Genomic DNA, 16,698 nt, shown 5'->3' with positions numbered 1-16,698 from the left:
ACAACAACACCCCTAACATTTTCCACAGTTTATGGTCATTTTGGCTCTAAAATTACCCTTACACCACCCTAAATATAGGGCCTCCCCGATGGCGCAGTGGTAGCGTCGTCGCCTTGTAATCAAGGGGTCCCGGGTTCGATACCCGGCGGAGGCTCATAGTGGTTCGGATCCCACTTTAAACTGTAGGTCCAGTCCCGATTAACCTTTCTGTGCATAAAGTGGACTTAAAACACCAACCACCCTAAATACGATCTTAATTCTCTTATGGAAAACTTTGGACAAATTCCTGCATTCAGATACAACAAACAGCAACAACCTTTAGGAAGAAGACGGAAGAAACATCCAGCCAACTGAATACCTATATTCTGCAGTTTTTAAATATTTTGTACAAGTAACTTAATAAAGATATCAGTCTCTATTTTTTTCAATCCAATTGCAATACCTCGCTAAAAATTGCCATGCCTTAAATACGCCCATGTGACTAGGCCATGGTCAAATTGCAACTGGCTTTCTCTTTTAAATTCTGTGGAGCAGCCAATCAGAGCAAATATCTGGCCATTTGAAAATAATCTGTGAGTTTGGAAAAGGAAAGTGTTTTGTCTGTGGTTTTCAAGTGTTGGTTGTTTGTGTGCGCTTCTCGATAAAAGGAAAAGTAACAGAGATTATGTGCATTCATGTTCAGTTCATTAATATTTAAGAATTTATCCAAAACAATGAGATTTGTACACAACGAATGCGACTAGCCGATAATGAGAAATCTTAACATTACAATGTATTAAATGTTTCACATATTTAGGTGAACAAAAGATTTTGCTTATGAATGAATTCTGCGATTCTCATGTATGGATAATGAATATGCATACCTGAGTTCATTCAAATGTACGTATTGATTACCCTCTTTTCTTTCGAACCAATTTCCAGTCCATACTTCTAATTTTTAATAACAGCGGTAGCTATTCTGCTACAACGTTCTTCAAATCGCTCGTCCATCACCTTATATTGTGTGCTCTGCGCAATGTCTTATGGGAATGAAAGCATACCGACAAGTACGACAACAAGTCTCGAGTGAGGGGAAAACTAGTAGCTGAACCAGTACCACACTAGTCCAAGTCCATCTGGAAAATCCAGCAGGAGATGTAGCCTCCTGTGATTAAGGTATTAGGTCCGCTTTTTCCTTAGCATTTTTCTTAACATTTACGCCATAACCAAAATGGTACGTGTAAAGTGAGAAATGTTATGGTATTTTAGATGCCATGGCATATTTCATGGCATTTTTCAAGGATAGAACCCGTCTTATTCCCGTAGCGTTTTTCGTAGCATAGCCAATCAGAAGCGATCAATGGCGCTGCCTAAGTACATTCTTTATACGTATACAGTACCCGTATGAAATAATATTTTAGTTTCAATTGTAAACACCGTGCACCCACCATAGATGGTGTAACTCGACGTGCCTTTCGCGCTGTATATATTATACATTGTAAGCTAATCGAAAAGTTACATGAAATGCTTCCTTGGAAAGTACTATCTGCTATAAGATTTTTAAAAGCATTTACATAGCATTTATGCTAGCAAAACTGTTAAAGGAAATACTTCCGTCTGAAGCGGACCTTAAAGTATTGGTTTCAGTTGAGCAACTAGAAGAGTGTTCTACTAGAAAGTCTAGCTCGGGGAGACAACACGCTCTGCTGGGGAGGGTTGAAATCTCCCTCTCGTCCTTTGGCAAGTGTGGCACAGGAAAGTTGCATCGAAAAAAGAAAAGCTGAATGTTCACTCAAATGGGGCTGTCGGAAACAGAAGCAAACAGAGCTGGGAGAGCGAGTTTCGCCCACATCCTGCGGGCGGATCTGCCGTCTCTGTTTGCGGGGAAGTCCCGGGGCACAAGTTTCGCAATTAAACTTCCGCGACGCTTGCTTACTTGTCACGTGACCCGCATCTTCTGTATCGAAGTTGTTGGAGGTAAATACATCCTGCAACTTGCGAGTTTGAAGACAATGGTTCTTCTGAGACGTCCTTTCTTATCCTTGGTTCCGTGTACCGAGGAGCACGAGGTCGGTTTAACAGCCCTGCAGGTTAGGGGTCGTGCGCGGTGGAGTCACGGCAAGTTTTGGGCAGAATCGTTACACGAATAATTAAAGTATGAAACTTTGAGTATGTCGACAACCACAACAATGACGTGTGGTACGTGCAGCCTCGCGTAGCTCTCCGCCATCTTGAAATGAGACGCCATATTGTATTCTATGCAGAGCTCTTTCTCAAAATCAGTTCTAAGAAATGCATTACTAAAGCAAAGAAAGTAATAAAAATTAAAAGTGCGCAAAGTTCAATTTTTATTTGAAGTGGCCCAGCTATAGAGCGACCACAAGGAAAAGAACCTTCGACGAAAAGTCTCCGCGCACCTTTCCCTTCCTCCGTTCAGCTCGGGCCATAAGAAAGCCTGTCCCACTCTGCCCCTCCCCTCCACGCGGGAGTACGGTGCACAGGAGTGGCTGGTCTGCGCAGGCTTTTTTGCTTGTGGTTCCACTATAACATCAATTTCTACATTGTAGAAGAATAAGATTACTTATTATTATTATTTATAATTTCAAAGGTAAGAAAATTTCCCAACAACTTTTCTTTGAACGTGTTTTCAATATCTTTCCTGTAAAAATTTTTATTCTCAAATAAAAATTATTTTTCATGGCAATTATATTTTTCCATTTTATTCTGAAATCATGAGACAATTGTTACACGTAAAGGAACTTTAAAGATACATAATGCAAGTAGAACTTTAAAAAATAAGGAAACGTCTGGTTTCAATGGTTTGGGAGTAATCGTGCAGACTAAACTTATGCATATAATGGAACATTTTTTTATAAGTGGCAGAGAAACCACCAACAGATTTTCTTGGATTTTCTGGTGGTTAATGAAGGAATAATGGGCAACATAATCCACAAAGTTAGCTAAAACTTTAATAAAGTTGGATTTTAGCCCAAATTGAAAGGCATATTCAGTATTTTATGAAAGACAATTGAAATAAAGAGTTTTATTTTGTTATTAAATACGTACGGATTGGTTGCAAATGACGGATGAACACCTTCAGTACATAAGAAGCCATTTCACACCGGATTCTTCAAGAATATGTCTGAAAAGTGAGACTCAACGTGGAGAGACATCTGGTATCATCGTTGTGATGTCATTTTTGTGAATTGGAATGCGATTGATTTCCACACTTCTGGTCATTATATTATATTGTGTTAACTTCTCAAGAGATTTCGAACCAAATAACTCAAGAGAGGTCACAGAGGTTATTCAAAAGGAAATAACAAAATAACTTCCTGCAAGGTCGATTACCTAGCTGTAAATGTGATGATATAACCAAATATGTCAAGCTTAGAGTAAGTTTTATTTCTTATAACAGAATGGTGGATCCTGTTACAGAGCTTTGATATTTTTAAAAAAAATTATAACATTTACTTTGTTAACAATTTTTAAAAATAGCCTAGATACAACTTTAGACCTTGTACTTATTCCGAAGAATGTGAATATTTGTAGGGAGGATCCGAACCACTTGTGCCTCCACCGGGTATCGAACATTTTATTACTCTTGTAATTATGTAAAGACAGATTGGTCTATATTAAATAACATCACTTAAATCAGGCTATTAATTTTTTGTAATATAGGTAATGAAGTATTTCTTACCATAGTTTCAAAAAGATGATGAAGTGCAACAATAAATACCTATTTTGGTTTAACAATAATATCATTAAACTTATAAAGTTAAAAGAACATATTACAGAAAAAGAATTAAATATAAAAAAGATGAGGCTGTTTAGGCAAACTAGAAATCCAGTAAAAACTATGTAAAAATAGTGCCCATTAGAACTATATAAAAGGAATGTGGACACCAATTTGAAATCAAATATGAAATAATTTTTGAACTTTATAAGTAATAAGGGGAAAAAAAAGATATTTGAAACAGCAGAAACAAATTATCTTAAATCTTCAAACGATATTGGTGCTGGTTTTGCTAAATATGTTAGATCTGTTCTGTATTTGCTGAGACATTTGAATTGAATGTACTAAATTTGTTATATTGTACACATTAGAAATTTCACCAGTTAGAAAGAATATGTTAAAAACACAAAATTCCCTGAAATCGTAGACCTACCCTGGCCTTCGTAGAAGGCTGGATATACAAAAATACATTTTCAACAGCAGTATACAGGTACACTACTAAATGTAGAAGAAAACACGTGTATGTATCTTAAAATCTGATGAAAGTTCAAAATAGAAAATCACAGGCCCATATCAATTCTGCACCGGTATTGGAGTCCATTCTTGCAATCGCATACTTAATCATGTTAAATATTTCTTAAGTGGCAATCAATATGTTTTGAGTCGAGTTGATTTGGTGTCTTAAGTTCACTTAATGCACAGTAAGGCTAATAGTTACTGGACCTACAGTTTAAAGTGGGTTCCGAACCTCTTGAACCTCCACCGGGTATCGAACCCGGGACCCCTTGATTGCAAATCGACGACGCTACCACTGCGACATCGAGGAGGCCCAATCAATATGTTTTATTTCCATGCACATAAAGACAATCAAGTGTGATACATATTGTCCAGGACATACAGGATGTGTTCCACAAGACTTACGGGTTCTTTCAAATCCCCTCAGACGAATCAAGATGGCAGAAGCGAAGCCCATGAGGAGAACGTGCAAGTTATTTAACGCAGTTTCTAAAAACAGAGAACTGTTTAGATGTAAAAGTAAATTTATTTCTATTTATTGCATTTTTGTATGAAATTAGAACGCCGTATTAAACCCTTGAATTACGTCACACATTTTTATTCTGTGTTTAATGTGTTAATATTGTATTTATAGTATTTCACCTCATAATCATCGAAGATTTTATGCCAATTTGTTTTGAAAGAAGTGAGGAGCGAGATGTGAAGCTTTCATTAAAACAATAAAAAAGCACCAGTATTATCGGTACATAAAAAAAACCTTTTATTACTAAACCGTCTTTGACGCAAGATTAGAATTCACGGAATCCTCGTGAATATACGTTAAAATTAAATATAGTCCAACGACCCACATTTCATTGTGACATGTTAGCGAACATTTGTCCAGTATGAAAGACATATTAGCACATTAGCTGTTTTGAATTGTGCATTATAGTCCAAATATTAAACTTGAGGAAAAATACTACAGTGTCGTGAAGTACGCACTAAAACGTTTAATCTCCTGCGTCGGAATATTCTAAGCCCCGCGACAGGTTAACCTTGCAGCAACTTTTCGCATATATAGACCCAAACGTGCGCGCAGAAAATAGTTCCGCTCCAATACTGCGGATTTTCTCACTGTCTGTGATATGAATAGCTCAGCGGTTAAGGTGAGACTGGCACGGGGATGCTGAGTGCCTCTCTAGAGTGGATTGATACATAACATCTGCTGCAAAGTTAGCCTGTCGCGGGGCTTACGCAGCTATCGTTGGTTTCGTTATCTGAGGCGCCGATGCGACGATTACACAATGAAATGTATGAATTGTTATAAACCAATTTTTGGACCGCAAAAACAGGGTACAACGATTTTCCGGATGCCTTGAAAGACGGATTGTTTGAAATTTTGCATTATGTCTACTTTACGCATAGACTGATCGTGACCGGACCTACAGTTTAAAATGAAATCCGAACAACATCGGGCAAGCCCCTGTGACGGAATGGTTACCACACCGTGATTGGACGCCACGGGTCCCGTGTTCGAATCTCGATCTGCTCATGCATCTTTGCGAGTGTCCACTGATCAATTTCATCATATCATCACTCATCCCCATCTTTGCAAATTAGTCAAAAGTGGCACAAGAAGAGAAGTAAAAGAAAGCAAATCAATCAACATCGATTGATTTGTTGTTTTAAGTCCACTTTATGCATAAAAATGCTAAAAGGGACCGTACCTACAGTTTAATGTGGGATCCGAACCACTGTGCCATGTGCCTCCACCGGGTATCGAACCCAGGGGCACCTTGATTTCAAGGCAACCACTACGCCATCGGGGCGCTCCTTGTTATGCAATGTAAATTGTAGATTGAAACGCTATGCTCCTACTGCAAATTTCATTTTAATTATCTTCTTCTTCCTTGTGTAATCAATGATAAATAAATATATCGAAACTAGAGCCACTCTTGACACAAAGGATATAAGATGGAAGATGAAGTAAATAATTGCACTAAATTACTTCCCATATATGCATAAAACATGCTCATCAAGCTCAAATATGCACTAACGCCTGAAATATGCATTTATATGCACTATAAAACTTTCCAGATTGTGCCCAATCAATTGAAATGAATGAATGCGTTGAGAACATGAATTTTCCCGAAGGATAAAAACATGCAAATATGCCAAAATCCGCTCCATGGTAATCATATAATTACAACATTCAGCACTGAAATTGGGCATGCGCCTGCTGTGTTCAAAATATACGTACAAGTAATTTGGTAATCCGCTTGAGAGAGTACAGTGCTTAACGTCCGCCACTCTCCAGGTATTGTGTTTAGGGCTGAACTATATCGGAAATTTGTTGTCGGGATATATCGTCAAGAAAATATCGTCGATACGATACGATATTTTATCTATATCGTCTCCATGATATATATTGCTTAATATCGTGACGATATATCGCTGACACGATATTAAGGGTTTTCCAATAAGAATGATATGATTTTGAAATAAACTGGCAACTATGCTTCAAATGTTATAATTGTCACTACTTGTAATTTGGGTTTAGTATACTGTGACAATTCATCATGGCTAAATACACGCTTCAAGAACGTTTGGCTATTATCCAAAAAAATTATGAAAATAGACCTTCGTTTTTTTTGTTGTGTTTTTCATAACGATGTAGGAGATGCAGTTACAGTGACTGGTGAGCGGTACCGATTGATGTTAACAGATTTTTTGTGGCCAAATTGAGATGAAATTAATTTGGAGGACATATGGTTCCAACAAGACGGTGCCACATGGGACACTGCTAATGCCACTATCGACGTATTGCAAGAACAGTTTGGTGAAAGGATAATTTCAAGAAATGAGTTGGCCTCTAAGAAGTTGTGATTTAACTCCCTTAGATTGCTTTTTGTGGGGTTATTTGAAATCTATAGTCTATGCAAACAGACCACGAACCCTGGATGTATTAAGATTGGACATCGAACGCTGCATTCGTGACATTAGGCCCGAGTTGTTGCACAAAGTCATCGAAAATTGAGTTCATCGAATTCACTCGTGTGCACGAAGTCGAGGTGGACACTTACATGATGTGTTATTCAAAACATTATGTAATAAACTATGCTTCAAAATAATATAAAAAATTTGGTGGTATCTGAAATAGTTTTTATTTTATTTCATTGTAAAATCATTTCGTTCTTATTGGAGAACCCTATATATCGCCAAAATATCGTGAAGATATATCGTCTAGTTGATATCGAAAGGACGATATTTTTTCAATAATGCGGTATATAGTCTGGACGATAGGCTATATCGCCCAACAGTAATTGTGTTGTCTAGATTTTCCTGTCCCCGAGGAGCTCTCACGTAAAGAGGAGGCAGGAAAAACTTGGAAATCTTCGACGCAGAGGTGGCTATGAGTTTTGGGAGACTCATTTGGTATTCATCAAAAACGCTGAAATTCCTTCCCGCGCAGATGAGAGATGGGGCTTTTTCCACCCCTCGTCCCTTTTTTCCCCTCCGCGAGCATCCCTGCGAAATTCTCTCGGGGTAATTAATTCAAGTTAAAAGCATTAGGCGGCAGCACAGGTCAAAGAATGTTCTCCAAAGTAAACTTAGAAGTACGAGCGACATGGAACAAGATAATTACCGAGAGAAATTGTTGACAGAGAAAAGCTTCAACTGGGAGCAATGTAATTTGCGTGCTTATTTCCAGGTTCCTCTCTCTCTCTCTCTCTCTCAGCTAGCGAGAGATTTGCATGGTTGATGCTTTGTTCAATCTGCGCGGAGGACTGGCAGGGATTCACAGTCTGTGTTCTTTACACGTGTCATTTTTTCAAGTATATTACAAGCAAGGATACCCGCACGGGGGGGCATGGGGAGGCTCTTGCCTTCCTTGAGATATCTGATGAAAGTTCATGCAATTCGTATGGTGAAATTGTAGCGATATTTTATTACTAGGGCCCGGGACGTTATGTCCTATAAAACTGTACAATATGTATGTAATTATGTCATAAAAATTGAAAAATATGTCATAAAAAATTAAAATATGTCATAAAACAATTAAAATATGTCATACAAATTCAGAAATATTCCCAGTAAAGACCAAAAATATGCACAGCAGTACTTTCGAATTTCTCATTAAACAGCAAGTCAGTATCTTCCGGGGAGGATTGACTAGGTAGGGTTGGGGTATTAAAGGAAGTTGGAATCTATTTAACCGAAGAGTGTAATGGGAAAATACTCAAACTTTCGCTGACACAGCTATCGACTGTTACAGGATTTTAAAAAGAGCGAATTATTGATCTTTACTAGTTGGTAAGAAAAGACAGCATCGGCTCGTGACACAAAAGCAAAAGTCTCTCCCTACCCATAGAAAACCGTCACCAACGCTCCTTTCCCTAGTCACATACTATCTTGTGATCTTAAAGAATGTAGTTACCCTGTTACCAATAAGTGGCAGCACTTTTTGATTATGAAATAGGGGTGTGTCTGTTTAGGAGCCCTACGACAGTTTTGGCGACTTTCCTTTGCTACAGTTTCCAATTCAAACCGTTGCTAACCAAAATGCTCCTTAGTGCAGTGACATCAAAATCGTATACAATGGCTAGAATAATTCAGGTAGCACATCTGGCACTGGCAGCTAAAAATGCTAGATAAATTGCTTCTGTCTAAAACATGCCTTAATCCCAGCTACGAAAACCAAGTAGACTCGAGTGGAACATCGAAAGCGTCGCCTGCTCCTGCCGTCCTTTGTGCAATGGGAGCAAAGTATCAATCTAAATGCAAATGATTTGCAAACACAAGCGAACAACGAACTGTCCAAAATTCCGGAAGCTATTTGTGAATATGTCATGCACATTGAAAGCCTAATGACCTGGAACTTCCAAGTTGAAATTCTCATTTTTTTCCTGTCATTAGTTTCAAACAAGGTGTGTGTGTGTGTTTATATATATATATATATATATATATATACACACACACACACACAAGGTGAACAGAAACTATAGGAAAAAACTTCAGGAGGAGATTCCTGACAGGTAAAGGCACAAGAAAGTTCATATCAACATATGTCCGGAAATGGATGGTGAGCCTGCAATAAAGCATTAGTACCGGTACTTATTACATGGCATGACTTTCATCCATGTTACAACAGGTGTTCAAAGTGGCCTCCATCGGATGCAATGCAAGCGTCCACACGTCGCATCATGGATTGCCTCACTCATTCGGATGTTCCAGCCTGTACCCGAATAGCATCACAGGTTACACAAACACGCTCTTCAAGGGTCTGCACATCGGGAACTGGCTCAGCATACACAACACTTTTCAGATGCCCCCACAAGGAAAAATCAAGGAGGTTTAAGTCCGGTGATCGAGCGAGCCATGCCACAAGGCCTTCTCGTCCGATCCATCTTCTGGGGAAGATGTTGTTGAGGTGTTGACGAAGAATAATGCGAAAGTGGGCTGGCGCTCCATCATTGTCGTATTGCCAAAGGCACATTCTGAAGCAAAAGAGGCAGAGTGTTCTGCAGGAATTCCAGATACGTCTGTTCGTTAAGGCGTTGTGGAAGAACAAACAGTCCTAGTGGGTGTTCCTGCCCAAACACTGAAGCTGAACCGTTGCTTATGAGATGATTCAACCATTCCTCGAGGATTGGCTGTAGCCCACAGATGACGATTGTGTAGGTTGACGATGCCATTTCTACCAAAGGTCGCTTCATCGGTGAAGAGGATAGACGACAGAAACCCCAATATGGTGGTAACCTGTTGCAAAAACCAGCGACAAAACTGTTTTCTTGTAGGAAAATCCGCTGGTGATAGATACTCGCTGCACACGTTGCAGGTGATAGGGATAGTAGCGGTTTTCATGCAGGATACACAACACGGTCGCTTGGCTTACACCATGCTGGCGGGCCACTTGCCTGGAGCTTGTACTGGGGTTGTTCTCAATATCGTGTAGCGCATGTTACTCACGTGCCGCGGCCGCCCTCCATGTTCGCCTGTATGAAAGGCCCCAGTGGTGTTGTCTGTCCGGGTACATAGCTCGATAAATCACTGCGGCCTCTCGACCGTTTCCATCTACTTGACCATATACGAAAACCATCTCGGGTTGTTCCTGGTATGAATAAAGGACCATGGTGCTTCGACGTAGCTTAAATCACACAATCTTCAACACAAAAAAGCACACTGTGAGTGTTGTTATGAGAAGATGATGTCGTTCTTCAGTGCCATGTACCTTGGCAAATATGCGTTTCCGGACATATGTTGATATGAACTTTTTTGTTCCTTTTCCTGTCAGGAATCACCTCCTGTTTGTCCCTATAGTTTCTGTCCACCCTGTGTGTGTGTGTCTATACACACACACACACCCACACACACACACACACACACACACACACACAACATACATACATACATGTATATATGTATGTATAACATCCGCTAAATGTTTCATGGTTCATTCATTTCAATTCACCACTTCACCACTAAAGATAAGAGTTAGCAGCATTTTCTTAAATAAAATAAGGGTATGAGTTAATACCGTTGGTTAAGGTAAAAAGGAATGCATAATATTGCTTCTTATTTTAGTAATGATGTAAATTGGAAATTCCAATATTTTTTTTTAATGAGATCCAAATGTTTATTTTAAAATTATTACGTCAAGTGGTCCATTCGAGACAACTATGATTTCATTCGTGGTATAATCCTATTAAGAAAATTATTAGAAAGGATGTATGCATACGGTCTAAAAATAATGTCAATATACAAACAGTTTTTGGCAATAAAACACTGCAAAGATAAATTAAAGTAAATTGCTTCCCTGTGCTTTGCACCACGCCGTGAAGGCATATAGGAGGTTGGAGTTAGGGCTCAACACTTTCTTGATCACTGCCGAAGGTGGGGGTGATGTGATCAGCACCATGCCTCTGGCCGCCTTTATCCTCCAGGTGCCCACTTTATACGACGCCGGAGCCGCTTGAACTGGTGGAAAAAATCCGGTTCTCCCCCGCCGGTGATCAAACCCGGGTCTCTAGATGGTAGTCAGACGTCCTAACGACTACTTGAAAAGTCCCAGGTTTGTCCTATACGTAGACAACGCAATAAATATTCGCGCTCGCCTAACTCTGTGGTGCAAAATGTATTAAAACAACTGCTTGTGAGTATGCACGCTGATATACTGAAACTTAAATTTCTAACAAAATCCAAAACCTCAAAGAAAATTTTGTGTACAGATATTTCATTCTTACCAAAAGGAATCTCAGTTTTTGCTTGTTTCTTTTCTACATTTAAAAATAAAGGAAGAACGTAGTCACTCGGTAAGTGCAGGGACACCAGGTTTGAACTTTCAGCCTCTGATAGCGAGCTAAAACAAATTGCACTGGTTAGAAACACTAACAGGAAATTTCGTCTGGATAAAACAAGGAAAAAACACAGTATGTGTTGGACTGTTTGTCTTCATCAAAAGACTAGATAAAACCGAAGTGTGGCCGAGTGGTTGGTCAGTTCCGCGGAAGTGCCCGTGCGAGCAACATCGCCGTGCCTCTGCTCGTGAACCGGTGAGTCATCGGGACTCTGGCGTGCTAGACGACGCGAAACGCGTAAATTTTCAAGTCACGTAAAGTTGTTAAATTGAAGGAAAATGGAAATCCGTCGTGTAAATACGCTAAAGTTATGGTTTTCAAGTGTGAAGAAGTGCCCATCATCGCTGATGCTTCATCGTTGGATACGGGATACTCTTGCCTTGACTGAAGACCAGGTATTAAGTATTGAACTGGACCAATACCGTAAGTGCGTATATATTAAGCTAGTGACGCGTCTATTAGGCGAACAGTTAATGAATAAATTTGAAGGGAAGTTAGTGTATTGTGATGAGGATGCTGAACATGAAATTAGATTAGATTGGGCTGATAGGACAACTACACTAGTGAGACTACATGTTATACCAATGGAAATAACCGATAGCCATATCCGTACAGTGCTTGCGCAGTATGGTGAAATTAAGACCCCTCCGGTGGACGAGCGATATTCGGATGAGCATATTTATAAAACTCGTACAGGCATTAAGTTGGTGAGAATGGTTCTGAATAAGCCAATCCCGTCCTATGTATCAATACAGGGTATGCAATATTGGGTAACATATTATGGACAGAAACCTACCTGTAAAATATGTGAAGACACTCAACACACAGCACGGTTTTGTCCACAACGACGTGGTGCTATGGGGGAGCGAGTGATACAAGACAATATTGGAGCATGTGCTACTCCTGTAGAAATCCAGCCTAATCAGTCATATGCAGCAAAGGTACATAGACCACCTAGCCAACGTTCAACGCACGAGACGGAGATAAAGGCTGACACACAATTTACAGTGTTGCCAATTCCAATGCAGTTGCAAGAAAAAAATGTGAACAATGAACGCGATAAAAATCTGCAAATAGAGCCGAAAAAAGCTGAGGTTTTAGAACACAAAATGGACCCTACGAAGGAAACACCTCTACCTGCGTCTATCCACAGCACATCGTGGGCGGAAGAGGTGGCATCTTTAGACAACCTCCACAGTGACGTACGGGATAACGTGTTGGTGTCTGACAATCTGGAAACACCTGATCAAGCAATGCGCGAGTCTGACACTACGAGTAATCTTCAAATGGAGACTGACACGTACGAAGCAGGAGGATCCCATACACTGGAAGATCAACAAAACAAGGTTCAGCTTGGTGAAACCACAACAGGAACTAAGGACAATGCCAAAAGAAAATCAAATGTGAAGAGACTCCAGGAACAGAAGCAGTTGAAGAAGAAAAAAGTACAACAAAATGTGGCACCTAACCCCCACCACAAGAAGAACGTGAAGCAGCAGGCAATAGCCCCCTCCCCAGTGCGTATAACCAGATCCCAAAGTGTGACAAATTTGGCCCCGAGTGTTGATTTACAACCTGTGATCGGATCCAAATTCAGTGTTTCCCCTAGTGTGTCTAGTGAATGTGCGGGTGCAAGTAAAAATGAAAGTCAGAAATAGCATGTGTAAAATGAGTAACGGGATATGATGCTTGGTCACGTGTTTGCACGAGGTACCGTGCACATATGCAAGGTTTACGTTTCGTGTGTATGGAAGTGAGTGGAAAAACAGTGTACGAATATTAGTGTCCTCTGGGCAAAATGTATAATTCACAGTATTGGGTAACCCTAGTTTTTAAATTTCTGTTAATTGTATATATGATGACTACTCTCCGTTTAGCTACGATCAATATTAACAAAATGCGATCTTTTACTAAACAGGAGGCGCTAGGAGATTTTTTCCTACAATCATCTTTAGATATAGCACTTCTTCAAGAATGTGGAATAACGGCATTCAACCTCCCCCCAAACATATTAGTCTATAATAATGCGACCTTTCAAGCGACGGGAACAGCCCTGTTAGTACGTAACACCGTACCGATTACAAATGTGATGTGCCATCCCAATGGTAGAATTATCTCAGCAAAAATAGCTAATGTTTGGGTATATAATTTATATGCACCTTCAGGGACACAATTTAGGAAACAGAGGGATGCGTTTTTTGCGACGGACGTCGCTACTGAAATGCAGGGTACAAGAGAACATATAATTTGCGCGGGCGATTTCAATTGTGTCCTGCATCCACAGGACCAAAGACCTGGCTTTAATACCTCCAATTCTTTGCAAAAATTAGTAAATGGGTTTAATTTTACAGATGTATGGAATGACAAATATTTTGGACAGAAAGGGTACACGTACATTCGTAATAATTGTGCTTCCCGTTTAGATCGATTTTATGTAACACCACATTTACGCCAACAAATCAAGTCACTTAGTATAACACCCACCTGTTTTTCAGACCATAGTGCCGTAATCATGGCGATAAATGTGGATATACCAATAGTACCGAGAGGGTATGGCTACTGGAAATTAAATGCTTCTATCTTTACAGATGCAAATTTCCAACAAGCCTTTCAGGACCAATGGAATGTATGGGAAGCACACCGTACCAGACAAAGTGATATAATTCGCTGGTGGGATGAAATTCTTAAACCGGGCATAAAACGGTTTTGTCTTAGTTATTGTAAGGAACGTTCTAGTGACTGGAATAATAAATATAATTTTTATTACCGTGTGCTGCGTGAACTTATTCATGAAGCCACTGAAGGGAAACAAGTGCAAACAGAGGTAAAACGTGTGCAAGCTGTACTGCTGAGGATGACAGCTGAAAGAAGACAAGGTGTAAAAATTCGCAGCAGACTCCCCCACTTTGATAAAGAAGAGGTTGCATCTATAAGCCATGTGCTGCAAGAAAGACACAATGCGAAAAGACAATTTATTAGCGAAATAAACGATAATTCTGAAATTAAAATAAAAACAGCCCCGGAAATACGTAACAGATTTTACAAGTATTTTGAGAATCAATTTTCCCAACCAAAAACACATAATGTAGATTTGACGTATAACTTGGAATCCTTGTCCGAGGTCCTTGACGATGAGGAACGTGAGCAATTAAATAACGACTACACAAGCGAAGAAGTATTCCGTGCGGTTAAGTCAGGGCAGGCGTTTTCTGCACCTGGTATGGATGGGATACCAAACAAACTCTACCAAACATTTTGGACGTTGATGGGAAAAACACTAACTGAATGGATAAATGCAGTGTTCCGAAGGTATAAAATGGGAAAATCCTCAAATACTGGGATTATAGTTTTAATACCAAAGTGTGTGAAACCCACTGAAGTTGGTCATTATAGACCCATTACCCTCTTATGTACTGATTATAAAATATTCTCTCGCTGTATGCTAGGCAGACTTATGCCATATGTAGAAAAACTAGTTGGAGATACACAATATGTTTTTGGTATGAACAAGAAAATTACAAATGTCTTACAAACGCTTCGTGAAGTGCTTACCTGTTATAGAGTCAATAGCAATAACCATGATAATGCTATATTAGCAATAGATTTTGAACGAGCATTTGACTCTGTACACCATGATTACATATTTAATGTGCTTCACAAGTACGGTATACGTGGACATTTTTTGTCAGCATTTAAAAGCCTTTATAGTAACGCAACATCCAAAATACAAATAAATGGATTTATGACAAGAGAACTTCCTATTCACAAGGGAGTAAGACAAGGTGACCCATTATCGATGATAGCTTTCTGTATCTCATTGAGACCCCTCCTTTCTGCATTAGAAAAGCAAGTACAAGGCATCACCATACAATCTATAAACACAAAGGTGTTGGCCTATGCTGATGATGTCAATATATTAATAAATACGCAGTCTGATATTGCTGCAACGTCTAAAGTATTACAGGAATTTGGTCCCCTTTCAGGGCTCACAGTAAATCAGAAAAAAATCAACTCTTATGCATTTAAACCCGGATATAACTTACCCTCAGAGCGGAGAATTTCATGTTGTTCCATCGATAAAAATACTTGGTATAATTTTCGCTCGCTCCCTTCAACGAATGATCCAGTTAAACTATGACAGAGTGATAAATGGTGTTAAAGCAGTTCTACAAATGAATAAATTTCGAATACTTAGTATACAGTCAAGAGTGACGTTTGTACAGGTGTACGCTCTTTCCAAGGTGTGGTATGTAGCAAAAATCCTCCCGTTGCGGCAACTGGATATTTTTAAGCTCAAGAGTGCTGTGAACTGGTTTGTCTGGAACGGTCAAATCTTGCGTGTAAATCACGGAACGCTTTGTTTACCCTATGCAGAAGGGGGAATGAACCTTGTAAACGTGGAATATAAAAGTCAGGCTCTACGTATTCAAGCTGATGTAACTACACTGATCCAACACCCAAACAGCCTCACTAGTAAAGTTCTGAGACACGCTTTGGACAACATTAAATTGGAGGCCCCCATTGATGTTACAGGACTTCCAGACAGATTATGGTATTTTAAGAATACAATAGTGGATATCAGTTACGCCTTAATACAATCTCCTATCCTTCCAACGCAAGAGACGTCAAAAATATATAGAAGACTGTGTTCACTATCACAAAACCAGTGTAAAATTGTAGATCGGAATCCAAGAGTCAATTGGCGGGAAGTATGGAATAATATACAGGCCCGCCACCTTACGTTAAGAGTCAGATCAGCGTGGTATATAATTGTACACCAAATATTCATTACTGGAGTTAAACTTTATGATATAAAATTAGTAAATACTCCAATATGTGCTACATGTAATGTACAAGATAATTTAGTGCATAAGCTTAGTGAATGTCAAATAATCCAAAAATCATGGTTATATATCAAAAAACTTGTGAGTACAATTTGTCGTACATCAGAACGTAACATTTCAGTAGATATTCTTTTGTATCCTTCCTTTGCATATTATCCAAGAACAAAACGCCACAGTGTACAATGGCTCTTAGGCCAATATGCCCTTTTTGTATCCATATATAGGCAACAAGATTTTCACACCCACTTTATCAATCACCTGCACCAGGAATACCAAATGATCCCTC

The 16,698-nt window shown here is 39.4% G+C and overlaps 1 protein-coding gene across 2 annotated transcripts in view; it reads right to left on the bottom strand.

The window, feature by feature from the left end:
* The window catches only part of loaf (low-density lipoprotein receptor domain containing lost and found), a 690,862-nt gene that overhangs the window by 406,156 nt on the left and 268,008 nt on the right, over positions 1–16,698 (bottom strand). The gene's annotated exons all lie outside the window — the stretch shown is intronic.

This window comes from Lepisma saccharinum, chromosome 8 (assembly GCF_977018435.1).
Source record: "Lepisma saccharinum chromosome 8, izLepSacc3.1, whole genome shotgun sequence".
Lineage (NCBI taxonomy): Eukaryota > Metazoa > Arthropoda > Insecta > Zygentoma > Lepismatidae > Lepisma > Lepisma saccharinum.
Note: the sequence above shows the minus strand (reverse complement) of the source record. Positions and strands in the feature narration are given on the sequence as shown.